Source organism: Salmo trutta, chromosome 5, assembly GCF_901001165.1.
Source record: "Salmo trutta chromosome 5, fSalTru1.1, whole genome shotgun sequence".
Classification (NCBI taxonomy): domain Eukaryota; kingdom Metazoa; phylum Chordata; class Actinopteri; order Salmoniformes; family Salmonidae; genus Salmo; species Salmo trutta.
Window position 1 is genome coordinate 59,949,698 of NC_042961.1, and position 13,026 is coordinate 59,962,723.

Sequence of the window (13,026 nt, forward strand, 5' to 3'; positions counted from 1 at the left end):
CCCATGTTTATTTATGTTTTTATTTTCCCTTTTGTACTTTAACTATTTGCACGTTGTTTTAACACGGTACATAGCCACAATATGACATTTGATATGTTTCTATTCCTTTGAAACTTGTGTAATGTTTACTGTTAATTTTGTATTGTTTATTTCACTTGCTTTGGCAATGTAAACATATGTTTCTCATGCCAATAAAGCCCCTTGAATTGAATTGAGAGAGAGAGAGAGAGAGAGAGAGAAAGCGAGAGAGAGAAAAAAAAGAGAGAGAGAGAGAAAAAGAGAGACAGAGAGAGAGAGACAAAGAGAAAAAGAGAGAGAGAGAGAGAGAGCGAGAGAGATGTGTATGTGAGACATTAAAATGAGTAGTAAAGTTGTAGGGCGCCAGATGTCCCCAAGAGTGTGTGTGCCGGTGTGAGATTATACAGGCTCTGTTGACCTCACATAAAACACTTGCAGTCTGTTACTCATAATCTCTCTCTCTCTCTCTCTCTCTCTCTCTGTCTCTCTCTCTCTCTCTCTCTCACTAGACTCCATGTCAGGCTCTCTGTTAGAGCGCAGTGGTTTGTTGGCGGGGGGAGGGGAGGTGGGGCTTCAAACTCACCAACACTACCTGGGGTGGGGACCCATGGCAACAGGAAAGGCGCACACACTTGTTTATACAACACACACACACACACACACACACACACACACACACACACACACACACACACACACACACACATGGAAAGGAAGCCACACATTAATACACACACAGTTAGTGAGAGTCACAGAAACTCAAAACACAACAGAACTCAAAACACAACAACACTCAAAACACAACAGAACTCAAAACACAACAACACTCAAAACACAACAGAACTCAAAACACAACAGAACTCAAAACACAACAGAACTCAAAACACAACAACACTCAAAACACAACAGCACTCAAAACACAACAGTACTAAAACACAACAACACTCAAAACACAACAGAACTCAAAACACAACAGAACTCAAAACACAACAGCACTCAAATCACAACAACACTCAAAACACAACAGCACTAAAACAATAAACACGCTTACACATGCAGTAAATAGAAATTTCAAAGAGCTGTCATGGTCACTAGACAGAATTGGAAAAATATTTGAATGGGCACAGTGGGCAATTATTGTGTGTGTGTGTGTGGACTGAAAAAACCTACACTCGATCCCTCCGATATCAACAACTACAGACCAGTATCCCTTCTTTCTTTTCTCTCCAAAACTCTTGAACGTGCCGTCCTTGGCCAGCTCTCCTGCTATCTCTCTCAGAATGACCTTCTTGATCCTAATCAGTCAGGTTTCAAGACTGGGCATTCAACTGAGACTGCTCTTCTCTGTGTCACGGAGGCTCTCCGCACTGCTAAAGCTAACTCTCTCTCCTCTGCTCTCATCCTTCTAGACCTATCTGCTGCCTTTGATACTGTGAACCATCAGATCCTCCTCTCCACCCTCTCCGAGCTGGGCATCTCCGGCGCGGCCCACGCTTGGATTGCGTCCTACCTGACAGGTCGCTCCTACCAGGTGGCGTGGCGAGAATCTGTCTCCGCACCACGTGCTCTCACCACTAGTGTCCCCCAGGGCTCTGTTCTAGGCCCTCTCCTATTCTCACTATACACCAAGTCACTTGGCTCGGTCATATCCTCACATGGTCTCTCCTATCATTGCTACGCAGACGACACACAATTAATCTTCTCCTTTCCCCCTTCTGATAACCAGGTGGCGAATCGCATCTCTGCATGTCTGGCAGACATATCAGTGTGGATGACGGCTCACCACCTCAAGCTGAACCTCGGCAAGACGGAGCTGCTCTTCCTCCCGGGGAAGGACTGCCCGTTCCATGATCTCACCATCACGGTTGACAACTCCCTTGTGTCCTCCTCCCAGAGTGCTAAGAACCTTGGCGTGACCCTGGACAACACCCTGTCGTTCTCCACTAACATCAAGGCGGTGACCCGATCCTGTAGGTTCATGCTCTACAACATTCGCAGAGTACGACCCTGCCTCACACAGGAAGCGGCGCAGGTCCTAGTCCAGGCACTTGTCATCTCCCGTCTGGATTACTGCAACTCGCTGTTGGCTGGGCTCCCTGCCTGTGCCATTAAACCCCTACAACTCATCCAGAACGCCACAGCCCGTCTGGTGTTCAACCTTCCCAAGTTCTCTCACGTCACCCCGCTCCTCCGCTCTCTCCACTGGCTTCCAGTTGAAGCTCGCATCCGCTACAAGTCCATGGTGCTTGCCTACGGAGCTGTGAGGGGAACGGCACCTCCGTACCTTCAGGCTCTGATCAGGCCCTACACCCAAACAAGGGCACTGCGTTCATCCACCTCTGGCCTGCTCGCCTCCCTACCTATGAGGAAGCACAGTTCTGCTCAGCCCAGTCAAAACTGTTCGCTGCTCTGGCACCCCAATGGTGGAACAAGCTCCCTCACGACGCCAGGACAGTGGAGTCAATCACCACCTTCCGGAGACACCTGAAACCCCACCTCTTTAAGGAATACCTGGGATAGGATAAAGTAATCCTTCTAACCACCCCCCCCCCCCTCCAAAAGATTTAGATGCACTATTGTAAAGTGGTTGTTCCACTGGATATCATAAGGTGAATGCACCAATTTGTAAGTCGCTCTGGATAAGAGCGTCTGCTAAATGACTTAAATGTAAATGTAAATGGACTTGTGTGTTCTCAAAAGTCAGGACATTTTGCATGTCCTGAAAAGTAAAAATGCTATTTTAGGTTTAAGTGTTATGTTCAAGGGTTAAGGTTAGGGTTATAGTTAGGGTTTTGGGAAAATAGGATTTTGAATGGGAATACATTTTTACTTCCCAAAAAGTCCTGAGAAGTAATGAAAACATGGCTGTGTGTGTGAGAGGAAGGAGACAGGGATGTTGAAGGGTCCATCTGTCCAGGAAACCAGAGGTAACGATGAAGCGTCCACAAGGAATGTCCCAGGGTTCCTCCCTGTCACCTGACCAATTACTTCCTGTCTCGCTGAGGGGACAAGGACCATGCTGGACATCTGGACCAAGACACACCCTAAGAGTGTGTGTGTTCCACGTGGCTGGTGGCACCTTAGTTAGGGAGGGATACCAGTCTTCTTTAACTAATATTCCACTCCTGTCGACTGGTACCCAGACTACATTGGGGCGGCAGGTAGCCTAGTGGTTAGAGCGTTGGGCCAGTAACCAAAAGGTTGTTGGATTGAATCCCCGAGCTGACAAGGTAAAAATCTGTCCTTCTGCCCCTGAACAAGACAGTTAACCCACTCTTCCCCGGTAGGCTGTCATTGTAAATAAGTATTTGTTCTTAACTGACTTGCCTAGTTAAATAAAGGTTACATTTATTTTTTAAATAAAAAAAATGTACATAGCAACGGAACGGAATCAATGGAATGGTAAAACACATCACACATATGGTTTCCATGGTTTCGATGCTATTCCATCGTCCTTGTCACGTCCTGACCAGTAAAGGGGTTATTTGTTATTGTAGTTTGGTCAGGACGTGGCAGGGGGTGTTTGTTTTATGTGGTTCAGGGTTTGTTGGTATATGTGTTTATGTAGAGGGGTGTTTGTTTAGAGTATTCCGGGGCTTTTGGTTATGTTCTATGTTTGTATTTCTACGCTCTATCTATGTTGTGTATTTCTTTGTGTTGGCATGGTATGGCTCTCAATCAGGAACAGCTGTATATCGTTGTTGCTGATTGGGAGTCATACTTAGGTAGCCTGTTTTCACCTGTCCTTTGTGGGAAGTTGTTTTTGCATAGTTGTGTGTAGCCTGCAAGACTGTTTGTCGTTCTTGTTTTTGTCACGTGTCTCAAATAAAGTTAAAATGAGCACTCAACCCGCTGCGCCTGGTCCACTTCATACGACGGCCATTACAGTCCTACCTTCACCAAGTGGTGTCCTTGTCTCCAGTGGTGTAGTGAAGGGTTGTTAGGGTAACAGTTTACACACCTTTTTTAATTTTTCGTGACAGTTTACTCACCTTTTGTGGAAAAATGCATTGAAAATACTTTACTCACCACGACCAGCAATCAGTTTACCCACTTTTTCTTTTTTTTTGGTTCCACTAAATCACTGCTCTTAGGGAACAAGCCCTCCTTTCCCTCAACAATGATACGTATTCTTTAAATAAACCAAATAGTCTTGTTCTACTCCCAAGATGCCTGGTTCAGTCACACAACCTGTCGTCCTGAGAAAGCCATTCATTGGTCCATAAAGGGAGAGGTAAAGGAACAAAGCCAGTCATTGGTCCATAAAGGGAGAGGTAAAGGAACAAAGCCAGTCATTGGTCCATAAAGAGAGAGGTAGAGGAACAAAGCCAGTCATTGGTCCATAAAGGGAGAGGTAGAGGAACAAAGCCAGTCATTGGTCCATAAAGAGAGAGGTAGAGGAACAAAGCCAGTCATTGGTCCATAAAGAGAGAGGTAGAGGAACAAAGCCAGTCATTGGTCCATAAAGAGAGAGGTAGAGGAACAAAGCCAGTCATTGGTCCATAAAGAGAGAGGTAGAGGAACAAAGCCAGTCATTGGTCCATAAAGAGAGAGGTAGAGGAACAAAGCCAGTCATTGGTCCATAAAGACAGAGGTAGAGGAACAAGGAAATTGTTTTTGTTGTAACTTTATTGTACAATGTATGCATTATGTGCAGACCTTCCAAGAACCAAAGAAGACTGAAAATTAAAAAGGGAGAGTAGTAGAGATAGATGGGGGGAGAGAGAGATGTAGAGATGGGGGGGAGAGAGAGATGTAGAGATGGGGGGAGAGAGAGAGCTGGAATGCTAGGCTACCAATCGGAGTGAGAGAACAAGAAGAGCAAAGAAAAGGAGAGTGATGGAGGGTAGAGAACTAGAATCGGGTCCATATGGGGCCCTCTCCTTGATTGCCATATAGACCTAGGCTTCATCCCAAATGGCAACCTATTTCCTATGGTCCCTGGGCAGAAGTAGTTCACTAAGTAGGGAATATTTGGGATGCTGCCCTAATGACTTCCAGACTTCCCTCACAGCTAATTTGATTTGAAAATATGACAGGACCGGGAGAGAGTGTGTGTGTGTGCGTGCGTGTTCCAGAGATGGGGGGGGGGGGTCCTTCTGCCCACTCAAGAGAACTCCCTTCCTCTGCCTATGGGGAGCATGGCAGTGTGTGTGTGTGTGTGTGTGTGTGTGTGTGTGTGTGTGTGTGTGTGTGTGTGTGTGTGTGTGTGTGTGTGTGTGTGTGTGTGTGTGTGTGTAATTTAAAGTGTGTGAGGAGAGAGCGTGTGTGTGTGTGTAGAGAGCAGGGGGTTGATGTATGCTTTCAATCATGTCCCCGGTGGGAAGAAATCTGATCCCTGTAGTGTAAGCTCAAATCCCCAATAGCAAAACACACACACACACTTAAAACACTTGCAGATTTTCAGAAAAGGTTGAAAAGATTTACGGCAAGTACAGCAACAACAGCACTATGTCCATTTATGTCCATAAAACACATTTCAGCCTACTGTAATAAAAGTTATACTTTTAGAGATTGAGAGATTGTTGTAGAGATTGAGAACATAAAGTATCTCTCTCTCGCTCACTCTCTCGCTCTCCCTCTCGCTCTGTCTCGCTTTCCCTCTCTCTCTCTCTCTCTCTCTCTCTCTCTTACATTTATCTTTGAAAGCTGGTAACCCACAACAGGAAACCTTTTAAATGTTTTTCTTTGAAAAGCAGGGACTCAAAGAAAGAGAGAGAGAAAGTGAGGGAGGGAGAGGGCAAGAGCACAAGATGAAATAAGAAGCAAGGAGAAGACAGGAAGAAGGGGACTTAAACAGAGGGAGGGAGGAAAAGGAGGGAGGGAGGAAGAGAGAGAGGAGAGAAGGAAAGGGGAGCGATGACTTAATCAGTGTGTACTGCCACTCCAAGAACACTCCACCCACTCTCACACACACACACAGTCTTGTACAGCTAACCGTGTGGGGACACACAATTCAGTCCCATTCAAAATCCTATTTCCCCTAACCCCTAACCTTAACCCTAACCCTAACCTCAACCCAAAAACCTAACCTTAACCCTAACCCTAAACCTAACCTGAGTTCCTAACCATAAACCTAACCTTAACCCTAACCCTAAACCTAACCCTAGCTCCTAAACCTAAACCTAACCCTAGCTCCTAACCCTAAACCTAACCCTAGCTCCTAACCCTAAACCTAACGCTAAAACTAGCCCTTGCTCCTAACCCTAAACCTAACGCTAAAACTAACCCTAAACTAACCCTAGCTCCTAACCATAAACCTAATCCTAGCTCCTAACCCTGAACCTAACCCTAGTTCCTGACCCTAAACTAACACTAGCTCCTAAACCTAACCCTAAACCTAACCCTAGCTCCTAAACCTAACCCTAAAACTAACCCTAGCTCCTTACCCTAAACCTAATCCTAGCTCCTAACCCTAAACCTAGCTCCTAACCCTAAACCTAACCCTAAAACTAACCCTAGCTCCTAACCCTAAACCTAATCCTAGTTCCTAACCCTAAACCTAATCCTAGTTCCTAACCCTAAACCTAATCCTAGTTCCTAACCCTAAACCTAATCCTAGCTCCTAACCCTAAACCTAATCCTAGCTCCTAACCCTAAACCTAACCCTAGCTCCTAACCCTAAACCTAACCCTAAAACTAACCCTAAACCTAATCCTAGTTCCTAACCCTAAACCTAACCCTAGTTCCTAACCCTAAACCTAATCCTAGCTCCTAACCCTAAACCTAACCCTAGCTCCTAACCCTAAACCTAACCCTAGCTCCTAACCCTAAACCTAACCCTAAAACTAACCCTAAACCTAATCCTAGTTCCTAACCCTAAACCTAACCCTAGTTCCTAACCCTAAACCTAATCCTAGCTCCTAACCCTAAACCTAACCCTAGCTCCTAACCCTAAACCTAAACCTAACCCTAGCTCCTAACCCTAAACCTAACCCTAGCTCCTAACCCTAAACCTAACCCTAGCTCCTAACCCTAAACCTAACCCTAGCTCCTAACCCTAAACCTAACCCTAGCTCCTAACCCTAAACCTAACCCTAGCTCCTAACCCTAACACTAATTCTAACCTTAAACCCAAACCCCTTAGAAAGAGCCTGTGACCTTGTGGGGACAAACAAAAAGTCCCCAGTTGTTCACATTTTTGTTCATTTACTATTCTTGTGGGGACTTCTGGTAAAACACACACACACACACACATACACATACACATACACATACACACACACACACAAACTCCCTCTCTTTCCCCGCCCTCTCTCCCTCTCTCTCTCTCTCTCTCTCTCTCATACACACACAGAGCATATTCTAAATGAGGTAAGCTCCCCACATCCCCCATGTTGTACAAACCTTTTCCCTGTTTTCCGTGTGTGTGTGTATATACGTGTGTGTGTATCACTTCTTTCTTCTCTGACATTCCAGGCCAGTTGAAAGACTGACTGCTGGGCTGCGGACACAGCAGAGGAACGCTCCAGGCAAAGATTTGGGAATATTTGGGATCGTTCCATAATTTTTTCAGGAAAGTTTCCCCCCCTTCTGCTCCATTGGACTTTTCCAAAGTCTTTGTTTAACTATTTTACCCTCCTATTTCTATTGTCGGATCTTTTTTGGAATTCTGCTCTTGGAATTCTGCTCTTGGAATTCTGCCGACGTTCGGGTTCCATCTGGGAAGTTGAACATTCCCAGTGATTCCTGATCCCTGCAGTAGAAGCATCCTCTCTGTCTCTCCTTAGTTCTGCTCCCGTGAAGAACAAGGGCAGCAACGTTGTTTCAGGAAAAGACGGGTGAGTTTGAGGATTTGTTTTAGGATATGCTACTGGGGTTTCAATTGGGAATTCTCTTTTTACTGGCATTGAGTTAATGAATGCTTTCCTGCATGTTGTTTTGTGTTTTACGTGTGGATACATTTGTAGAATGAGAAGAGATTACCTGCTGTAAAAAAAGCCAGAAAGACAACAGGTCTATGGTTAACAGAGGTAGGACAACAGGTCTATGGTTAACAGTGGAAGACAGCGGTAGGACAACAGGTCTATGGTTAACAGAGAGAGACAGCGGTAGGACAGCAGGTCTATGGTTAACAGTGGAAGACAGCGGTAGGACAACAGGTCTATGGTTAACAGAGGAAGACAGCGGTAGGACAACAGGTCTATGGTTAACAGAGAGAGACAGCGGTAGGACAGCAGGTCTATGGTTAACAGTGGAAGACAGCGGTAGGACAACAGGTCTATGGTTAACAGAGAGAGACAGCGGTAGGACAGCAGGTCTATGGTTAACAGTGGAAGACAGCGGTAAGACAACAGGTCTATGGTTAACAGAGGAAGACAGCGGTAGGACAACAGGTCTATGGTTAACAGAGGAAGACAGCGGTAGGACAACAGGTCTATGGTTAACAGAGGAAGACAGCGGTAGGACAACAGGTCTATGGTTAACAGAGGAAGACAGCGGTAGAACAACAGGTCTATGGTTAACAGAGGAAGACAGCGGTAGGACAACAGGTCTATGGTTAACAGAGGAAGACAGCGGTAGGACAACAGGTCTGTATTTCAGTGAGAAGGAGGTGAAATTTTGGTGCAAAGTTGGTCAGGGAGTCACTCGGTTTATCTGAGCTACACCTGTCTGGGGTCAAAGGTTAAAGGTCAGGGGTCAGGAGTCTGGAACGGCCGATCTATATCACTTTATTTTTATTGGACGTCCCCAGTGTGGGGGAGGGGAGGGGAGGGGGAGGGTGGAAGGGAGGCGAGGGGAGGGGAGGGGGTGAGGGGAGGGGAAGGGAGGCGAGGGGAGGGGAGGGGGAGGGGAGGGGGGGAGGGGGGGGGGGGGTTCCACATTAGTTCCTGTCGGGGCAGCAGTTACTTTTCCTGGGGTCCAGCAAAGATTAAGGCAGTAATATACATTATAATACAATTTTTAAACATTAAAATACATTTACAACAGATTTAACAATACATTAAGTGTGTGCCCTCCAGCCACTCTCCAGCCACTCAACCCACAATCCAGGTGTAGGTGTGTGTATAGTGTGTATGTTGTGTGGTTATGTGTGTTTGTACCTGTGTGTGTGTGTGTGTGTGTGTGTGTGTCTCTTCACAGTCCTCGCTGTTCAATAAGGTGTATTTTTTTCTGTTTTTTAAATCTGATTTTACTGTTTGCATGAGTTACAAGGGGCGAGGAGGGGTTTCTCTTCTTCCTCAGGAAGCTCAGTCCGTGATGTCATCGCTCCTTTGTGAGCTGAAGTGTTCTGTGTGTGTACCATAACCACGGCAACCCACGGGCCACACCATAACCACGACAACCCACGGGCCACAGCTGTGTGTGTACCATAACCACGGCAACCCACGGGCCACACCATAACCACGACAACCCACGGGCCACAGCTGTGTGTGTAGTGTTAATGGGGCCGAAAAGTGGCCTAGTGTGTTTTGAGAATCTCTCTCTCTCTCTCTCTCTCTCTCTCTCTCTCTCTCTCTCTCTCTCTCTCTCTCTCAGGGGAGGGAGGGGAGGGAGATTAATAGAAAAGGAGGATGAAAAAGAGATGAAGATGAGGAACTGGAAAAGAGAGATGGAGAGGGAAAAGAGAAGGAGAATGGGAAAACAGATGGAGGGACAAAAGGAGGGGGAGGGGCGAAGAGAGCGGATTTAAATGTTTTTTTCTCTCTCTCTGGTTTTATCATTAAATGGGAACATGGGAAGAGAACTTTAATGCTGCACACACACACACACACACACACACACACACACACACACACACACACACACACACACACACACACACACACACACACACACACACACACACACACACATACATACCTAAACACACACACACACACACTCACACACACACACACACACACACATACACCTAAACACACACACACATAGACACTGAAACACACACACTTCAGGTACACACAGAAAGACACAGATTTTCCTGCAGACAGGTGTAATCTGAGCTAGAGTAACGTTTGTTTCAAACACAAACTCTGAATCAGGATATTCACCATATATCCCCATGACAATATGCTTTCTCTATTAATAATATATCTCTCTGTCTCTGCCTCCCTCTGTCCTTCTCTCTCTCCTTTTCTCTCTTTCACTCTTTCTGCTTTCTCTCCATGTTCTCTCTCTCAATGTTTTGTTTTGTCTCTCTCTCTGTCTGTCTGTCTGTCAGTCTGTCTCTCTCTCTCCCCTTCTTCTCTCTCTGTCTCTCTCTGTCTCTCTCTGTCTCTCTCTGTCTCTCTCTGTCTCTCTCGCTCTCTCTCTCTCGCTCTCTCTCTCTCGCTCTCTCTCAATTCAATTCAAAGGGCTTTATTGGCAAGGGAAACATATGTTTACAAGTGAAATAGATAATAAACAAAAGTGAAATAAACAATAAAAATGACTCTCACAAAAGTTCCAAAAGAACAAAGACATTTCAAATGTCATATTATGTGCAAATAGTTGCAGAATTTAATGGCACTTTTCTGGATTTTAATAATTAGTGGGTATCGGCCAAATTCTGCTCTGCATGCATTATTTAGTGTTTTACATTGTACTCACAGAATTTGGTCTTTGTCCCATTTTGTAAATTCTTGGTTGGTGAGCGGACCCCAGACCTCACAACCATAAAGGGCAATGGGTTCTATAACTGATTCTAGTATCTTTAGCCAGATCCTAATTGGTATGTTGAATGTTATGTTCCTTTTGATGGCATAGAAGGCCCTTCTTGCCTTGTCTCTCAGATCGTTCACAACTTTGTGGAAGTTACCTGTGGCGCTGATGTTTACGCTGAGGTATGTGCATAGTTTTTTGTGTGCTCTAGGGCAACGGTGTCTAGATGGAATTTGTATTTGTGGTCCTGGCAACTGGATCATTTTTGGAACACCATTATTTTTGTCTTACTGAGATTTACTGTCAGGACCCAGGTCTGACAGAATCTGTGCAGAAGATTTAGGTGCTGCTGTATGCCCTCCTTGGTTGGGGACAGAAGCACCAGATCATCAGCAATTAGTAGACATTTGACTTCAGATTCTAGTAGGGTGAGGCCGGGTGCTGCAGACTGTTCTAGTGCCCTCTCCAATTCGTTGATATATTTGTTGAAGAGGGTAGGGCTTAAGCTGCATCCCTGTCTCACCCCAATCGGCCCTATGGAAAGAAATGTGTGCTTTTATGCCAATTTTAACCACACACTTATTGTTTGTGTAAATGGATTTTATAATGTCATATGTTTTTCCCCCAACACCACTTTTCATCAACTTGTACAGCAGACTTCTTTAAGCCAAATTGAGTTAAAAGCTTTTTTGAAATCAACAAAGCATGAGAAGACTTTGCCTTTGTTTTGGTTTGTTTCTTTGTCAATTAGGGTTTGCAGGGTGAATACGTGGTCTGTTGTACGGTAATTTGGTAAAAAGCCAATTTGACATTTGCTCAGTACATTGTTTTCACTGATGAAATGTACGAGTCTGATGTTAATGATAATGCAGAGGATTTTCCAAAGGTTGCTGTCGACGCATATCCCACGGTAGTTATTGGTGTCAAATTTGTCTCCAGATTTGTGGATCGAGGTGGTCAGTCCATGGTTCCAAATATTGGGGAAGATGCCAGAGCTGAGGATGATGTTAAAGAGTTTAAGTATAGCCAATTGGAATTTGTAGTCTGTATATTTTATAATTTCATTTAGGATACCATATGTACATGAAGCTTATTAAAGAGCAGTGATACTAGCAAGAGCAGTGTGTGGGTTTCTTATTTTTTCTCATCTTATTCAAATGTTACCGTGCACCTGCAACAAAGATAGCTCAGATGAGCGAGTGCCTTTTTACATTTTGAATTGAGGATTTTAAATTTTGAATTGAGGATACCATCAACACAACAGGCCTTTTTGGGGTTGGAGGGTTTGTATTTTGTCCTGTAGTTTATTCAATGTAGTTGGAGAATCCAGTGGGTTCTGGTAGTCTTTAATAGTTGATTCTAAGTTTTGTATTTGATCGTGTATATGTTTTTGCTGTTTGTTCAAAAAGGTTGGAGAAGTGGTTTATCCATCCATCTCCATATTGTATAGATAACTATTTGTGTTGTTGTTGGTTTAGAGTTTTCACATTTTCCCAGAAGTGGTTAGATTCTATGGATTCTTCAATTACATTGAGCTGATTTCTGACGTGCTGTTCCTTCTTTTTCCGTAGTGTATTTCTGTATTGTTTTAGTGATTCACCATAGTGAAGTCGTAGGCTCAGGTTTTCTGGGTCTCTATGTTTTTGGTTAGACAGGTTTCTCAATTTCTATCTTAGGTTTTTGCATTCTTCATCAAACCATTTGTCATTGTTGTTAATTTTCTTCGGGTTTCTGTTTGAAATGTTTAGATTTGATAGGGAGAGGTCAAATATGCTGTTTAGGTTTTCTACTGCCAAGTTTACATCTTCACTATTACAGTGGAATGTTTTGTCCAGGAAGTTGTCTAAAAGGGATTGAATTTGTTGTTGCCTCTCTCTCTCTCTCTCACACACACACACACACACACACACACACACAAACAGCACCACACGTGGAGTCTTTTCCTGTGTTAGTGATGCTTTTCCTGGACAGTTGTTGAAGCTGGTCTGTCTGTCTGTGTTTAGTTCTGTCCAGGAACATATCTAGTACAGGAAGATAAAAAGAGACAGAGAAGGAGGAGAGGAGGGAAGCCAGAGGGGGAGGAGAGGAGGGAAGCCAGAGGGGGAGGAGAGGAGGGAAGTCAGAGCGGGAGGAGAGGAAAGGAGGGAAGGCAGAGGGGGAAAAGAGGAAAGGAGGGAAGGCAGAGCGGGTGGAGAGGAGAGGAGAGGAGAGGAGAGGAGAGGAGAGGAGAGGAGAGGAGAGGAGAGGAGAGGAGAGGAGAGGAGAGGAGAGGAGAGGAGGCAAAGGGGGAGGAGAGGATGGACATGAAAAGAGAGGGATGACATGTCTACGTTATCAACCAGAAAGGTTCATTCTATTGTCCAGTTTACGGGGAGATGGGGAGGTTCAAGTCCCTAGTGAGACACCATAGTAGAATGGAGGGCA

At 44.9% G+C, this 13,026-nt stretch overlaps 1 protein-coding gene across 1 annotated transcript in view; it reads left to right on the plus strand.

The window, feature by feature from the left end:
• Positions 1-7,387: 7,387 nt before the first annotated feature.
• hspa12b (heat shock protein 12B) overlaps positions 7,388-13,026 on the plus strand; it is a gene marked incomplete in the record, with an annotated part of 23,857 nt that continues 18,218 nt past the window's right edge. The window contains 1 exon segment of the mRNA XM_029754538.1: positions 7,388-7,799.